The 6,397-nt window shown below is 39.0% G+C and overlaps 1 non-coding gene across 1 annotated transcript; it reads left to right on the top strand.

Moving 5' to 3' along the window:
• Nucleotides 1–3,463: 3,463 nt before the first annotated feature.
• On the top strand, nucleotides 3,464–3,526 carry LOC117012024 (small nucleolar RNA SNORD38). The gene has a single exon (XR_004421101.1). It is a non-coding gene; the product is annotated as a small nucleolar RNA SNORD38 (small nucleolar RNA).
• Nucleotides 3,527–6,397: the final 2,871 nt, after the last annotated feature.

Here is a 6,397-nt window from a genome sequence, read left to right on the forward strand (position 1 = left end):
TATCTATAGGTAGGAGGATAGTCAAGGCCTAACATTAGACACTACAAGATTACTTTATCTTTGCTGCCTCAGCCTTCTGATGTTTGCTGTCCAGTCTTCTGATGTAACCTCCCTGTCTTTGTGCACATAACAGAGAGCTGTACAATAAAGCAGGGGCAGCCGTCTGATGAGAACTGCTTGCCCTCCCGATCCCATCTTTGTCTCTTGTCTTCTTTTTTCTCAATCCTCGCTCCCCACTTCAGGACCGTTCCTCTCGTCGCAGGCTCTGACACAGCAGTGAGAGCTTAGAGCCTTCTCAGGTATTTCCTGGGCATGTGCACAGCCCTACACATCTATGTGGCCTTCTAGATCCCAAGAATATGGGGACATCTCATTCCCCAGTTTTTCCTTTTGAGTTTTTTCCTTCAGCTTGTTTACCCCCATTGCCTCATGTATTTGTGATGCTTAAAAATCACCACTGATGGTTTTCAACAAATGTCTCTGGGGAACAGCACACCCTGTGAGCTCTGAGTCAGGTCAAATAAAGACAAACATTGTGAGTGGGATTTTCCAGGGACCTGTCAGCCAGTCAGATAATGACAATTATCTGGGAGTTGAGTTTTGGAGGAGCTCTACTCTGGTCTTTGCCCCCAGCGGCTGCTAGGCTGGTTTCTGCCATGATTGGTTTTCAATGCTACCACACACTGGAAAGAGTGTGATCAGAGTAAGTCAACTTAAAATGCCACAAACTCACTGTTCTTCCTGAGATTCAGCTGTTTTTCTTGAATAAATTCTCCCTGGGTTGTTACAATCTTTCAGTTAATTTTCAGAGTTCTAAAAACGTTGATTTTGACCACTTTCCCCAGTGTTCTCATTGCATTTATGGAGGAGAGTTTTGGAGAGCTTTACTTTGCCATTCCTGCTGATGTCTTATCCATACAATATTTACAGAAGTCTTTACCTTTCATCTCGATAGATGACCACATAGGATGTTTTCAATTTTTATCATTACAAACAAAGCTCTATGAACATTTTTGTCTATGTAGCCCAGGACATGTGCTCACATTTCTCTAGGGTATATGTCTAGGAGTGGAATTCCTAGGCTATAGGACATGCATATCTTTGGTAGACCATGCCAAACTGTTTCCCAAGTGGTTATTCCAACTTATAGCAGGGAATGAGAGTTCTTCTTGATCTATATACCCACCAAGAGTTGGTATCATGAGACTAAAAATATTGCCAATTGGTGAATATATCATGGTATCTTATCGTGGTTTTAATATGCATTTCCCTAATTATGAATGATGTTGTATGCCTTTTCATCCTTGTTGGCCGTTTGAATAATTTATCCTTTGAAAATGCCTGGTCAAATCCTTCTGCTTAATTTTCTACTGTGCTATCTGTCTTTTTCTTACTAATTTGTATTTTCTTATATATTTTGGGTATGACTCCTGTCTGTGGGATATGTTCCAATGATCTTCCATTCTGTGGCTTGCTTTTCACTTAAAGCATCTTTTAAAAAATCTTTTTATTTTTGATTTGAGTTTTGGATTTATAGAAGAGTTGAAAAAATAGTAGAGAGAGTTCCTGTCTGCTCTCAGACTATCAGTCTACGCAGCTGCTAGTTTGCCCCTTTTATCCTTCACCCATCTTTCCCTTGTGTGAACATCTTACACAATGATAGAATGGGAGTGGGTATAATTTTTTTAAAGGTCCCAATAATAAATAATTTAGGTTTTGTCAGCCACATGGTCTCTGTTCCAACTATACAACTCTGTTTTTGTAGTGCGAAAGCGATCATAAACCATACGAGGTGAGTGGATGTGACTGTATACCAATAAGACTTTATTTACAGAAGGAGGTAGTTGGCCTACAGGCTGTAGTTTTCAGACTTCTGTAGCACAGAAAAGGAACATGCCCTCCTCTTCCCCTCCTTTATTGCCATTAGCTGGATTGTAGACTTTATGGAGGAAGCAGGACCAGCCATCTTGGATCGTGAGATGGAAGCCATGTGTTAAGGATGAGAGAGTAATCATTGAAAAAAATGTAGTTTCCTGGGTTCCTTACGATTTTTTACATGAGAAATAAACGTTCTTCTTGTTGAATCCATTGTTGTTTGGAGATTTTGTAATAGTAGTTTATACTGCATACTACCATTCCTGGTTTGAGCTGGGTTTCTTCTATCGTTTGCCACCAAAGGAGCTTTGAGTAATATATAGAATAGGGATTTGGGGTCCAAAGAAAAGAATTGTTCTGAACATTCTTCTATGGGTAATTGATGGGCTCAGTATTTGACTTTGTTTCCTGTGTCTGGTCAGTTCTGTCTTTCCAAAATAGGAGAATAATACGGAGGTTTCACTGATCTGCTAATGTGCAGAGTGGTATTTCTCAAATTTACTTAACTGAGTAGAAACACTTTTCTGCACCATTTTACTGAGCATCTGTGACATTCCACGTACTCTGGGAGTCATCATGGAGGATGAACTGAACCTTGGTGTTCCCCTTTCCTATAAAGAAAGGCAGATGCACAGACAACCTACAAGGGGACACAGAGGTAAGGGGGGTTAATTGTCTGTGTGTGTGTAAGATTCATGAATTGTTCTCAGATGATTTTAAATGTACTGACCAGAAATAAGCAGAGGGAACAGTAAATAGGTTTGGGGCTTTTAATTAAAAGGAATCGTATGGGCAAAACATCACAATTTCTTGACATACAGGCCACAAATACAGGTATGCAAGAGGTATAAATACAAAGGGTGCCAAAAAACAGTATACACATTTTAAGAAAGGAAAACACTGTATTAAAATAATGCTGATGGTGACTACTTTGAGTACCTCTTGTAATTGCAGAAGTCAAACATGACTTGTTATTGGTATATATTAAGTGTTATGGTTTTAATACAGTTATTTTCCTTTCTTAAAAAGTGTATACATTTTTCTGGCACCCTCTGTATATTTACTTGTATAACATATCTTTATTTCTGTTTTCAGTTCCCTTTTCCTCAGGTGATACAAAGTTAATCTTGGTCAATTTGGTTTTTTCTCTTCTTTTCCCAGGTTGCCCTAAGTCCTGGGAGTGGGATGGAGGGCATTGCTTAGTTCCAAGTCAGGGAGCACTTGGTACTTGCTATTATGTATCCATTCTGGCACCCACTGGGACAATCTCCCTCCTGTGATACTGGAACTGTCAGTCTGAACAGCTGCTAATTTGTTCCTGGCACAATATTGTGATTTCCTTCCCAACAAGTCCATCTTCCCTCCATCCTCCAATCTGTCAGAAATTTGTTCTGGCTAACTTAATAGGGAAAGAAAGAAGGAATGTACTGGAAGGTTATGGGGTAGCTTACAGAGTCAATGGAGGAGCAGACATTAATAAGTTGAGATCTAAAGAAGGATCCAGGCCAACTCTTTAGGACCTCCAGTAGAGATGAACTAGTACAGCAATTTTCAGGTGTAGTTTCTGTTTTAAAGATTCAAGTTTATGTCTCAATGATGAAAACTTTGTCCAGTTCTGCTACTGAGTTTAAGTGACGATAAAATCAGTGAATTCTTCACAGATTTTTTTATATCTATATCTATATAACGAACTATTGTAATAGAAAGCAACTGTCTTTAAGGAATTCCAAAATGTGTAAGATGGCCCCATAACTTAATTCATAAGGAAGGAGGCTGGATAAATGGGGCTTGAAGATGTACTCTACTTACTCTTGGAAGATTAAAGTTATTTACCAAAAAGGAATTAATGGAGGGAGTCCAGGGGCAGAGATTTTTTCATTGCCGAGTTAAAAAAAACTCACTGAAAATATTTTTTACATGTGAGGAAGAAACTGATGTCTGCTGAGAGCAAAGAGAACAAGTGAAGATACATGATACAGTATTCTTTTAATAGTGGAAACTTAATGAGTCAGTGTTTCTGGAGGTTAATTTCTAATGGGCAAACGGGGGTTATTAGGTAGAATGATCCAATTTAGTTTCTCAAAGGCCTACTTCCTGTAGATTACAATAAAGTCATCTATTTTCATTATTAGACTGCTACTCCACTGAAAGGTTTTAGCTGCTTACAGCCTTTTTTTGTTTAAGACAAACTATGGTTATTTTAAGTTGTTGCTTTGAGGAAACTGAAGAACTTAGTATAGCCCCTGGCCAGATAACTCTGAGTACTCAAATATTCTCTGGGAAACTTTCTACATGGTGCAGGAGCCTAAGAGGGGCATTGTCTTCTCACCTTAATTCCTAGAAATTCTGTGTTGGAAATCTCAGGGAATACGCCATGATGGAGAAATTAAACTAGATGGCCTGTGTTGTTTCCATTTAATTATTTTGAATAACAAGTCTTTCTAGGCCCTGATGTGTCTCAGTTGAGTCTATATGTAGCTGCCTTTCTTGATCACCTGGCAGTGTTAGGGGATCAGAACTCTTGATTCTTGAGGCAATGTTCTTTTTTTGTTTGGACTTCTGTTCTATCAGAATCCTGATTGGAAGTTTGTGTCTCTGTTCTCAGAAATCCTCTTGCCTTTATTCCTTGATCTACTTGTCAATTGTAATGCTTTTCCTCCTACTCCTCATGGCTTCCCATCAAGCCACAGGGATTTAGGGGAAGTTGTTGGATGATAGACAACTCCTGTGCCTTGTGTATTACAACATATTAGATTCTAGTTTTGCTCAAATACTGAGCATACTTTAATAACCAAAACATTTCACAGTTTGGATAGGAATGAGTACTTTACCAAGCAGATTAAAAGGACATGGTACCTGTTGTTTAGGAAGGAACAGGTAAAACCTTGATATGGATTAGCCTAAAGAATAATCAGGCATACATCAAGGGTAAAGGGGAAGATTGTTGGATGTTTCACTTTATGCAACTTAATTTTAAGGAAACCGGTTGTTTTAATAGGTGAAGTTAAAGTTTCTCCTGGATCCCAGAATTCAGACTATATTTATAAATGTATAATTCAGCTATTGCTTTTTCTAAGTGGGCTAGTTGGGCTAGCCTGGGAAATGTTACCATTTTTACTATTTTCTACTGAGAAAATATTTTCCAACTTATGTATCAAGTCAACAAACTTGAAATACAACACGATTTTACATTGGAGTTATTTGTGCAGTGGTTTCTTTACAATTGTACATAAAATGTTTTTATTATAAAATTGAGTTAATGTATAAAATACTACTTTATGCCATAATAAATATATTAGTACTTACAAAAAAAAAAAAAAGATTCAAGTTTATGGGTGTGTGGCCTAGATTGGGCCTCATTACCCCTCTTCTGCCAGTGGTGTTTGGAGCACTTTGACTGTTTCCCCAAATGGAACTAATGAAAATTCCTTAAAATAATTGTGGAGTGCTGTGGCACAAACTGCTCATTGTCTACCAGACATCTTTTCTCTCATTCTTTCTCACCAAACCACATTCTCTGCTAAAAATAGATATTTTCCTGCTTGTCTTTCAGATGGGTAGGAGTGGCCTGTGATGTAACCCAAAGCTCAATAAATGGTGCTTTGGGGGGGTGAGGGGGTGAATGAATTCATGAAAATAATGTAAATAGCTTCAATGTTTAGAGAATTCTTTGGCAGTAGTTTCTAAAATAAAAAATAATATACCATTTACTCATCATTAACACTTCTTAGGGACAGATGCAGTTTGTGCATCCTTGACTCTCTTTGCAAGGAGACAGAAGAAACGGGTAGCAGAATATAACTGCCTCCTAGGAGTATAACTAGGTGGCTGGAGAACAGAAAATAGAGACTGACTTGCCGCTGTGTATCCTTTGTGGTTGCTAGTCTCCAAAATGGTCCCCAAAAATCACAGTCTCCTGGTGGTACTCGCAGCCTTGCAGAATCCTCTTCTGCCTTGTACTGGGTTTGGCTGTCACTAATAGAATATGGCAGAATTGATGGTATGTCATTTCTGAGATTACATTACAAAAGACACTCAGGCTCCTGTCTCTCTGACACCTGCCAATAGCCACAGAGTGAGCTGTCAGCTCAGGCTACAGTCTCTGAAGACTGGACTGGGGCTAGAGGATCTGTCCCAAACTCACTTAAGTTGTTGTTGGCAGGAGGCATCAATTCCTCTTCTCAGGGCTGATCATGACATGGTTTTCCCTGGAGTAAACAATGAGGGGAGGAGAAATGGGAAGGGAGAAAGGGAGGTGTGGAGAAAGAGACAGAGAGACAGACAGACAGACACCAGGACACCGTGAACAACGCAGAAGTTATCCAGGGGAAACTGAAAGTCTGAAACTCCAGGATAACTCAGGGATAGCTTTGCTATGTAATTGTCATTTGGTGGAAAAATAAGTTTTTTCATTCATTTGGGACCTGGTGCATGTCCCTAGATTTGCAACCGACTGCTGCCAAAGAACTTCCCCGTACTGTATTTTTTAAAATGACTATGTTAAAGGATTTAACATTTTCCA

This window comes from Rhinolophus ferrumequinum, chromosome 19, assembly GCF_004115265.2.
Source record: "Rhinolophus ferrumequinum isolate MPI-CBG mRhiFer1 chromosome 19, mRhiFer1_v1.p, whole genome shotgun sequence".
NCBI lineage: Eukaryota > Metazoa > Chordata > Mammalia > Chiroptera > Rhinolophidae > Rhinolophus > Rhinolophus ferrumequinum.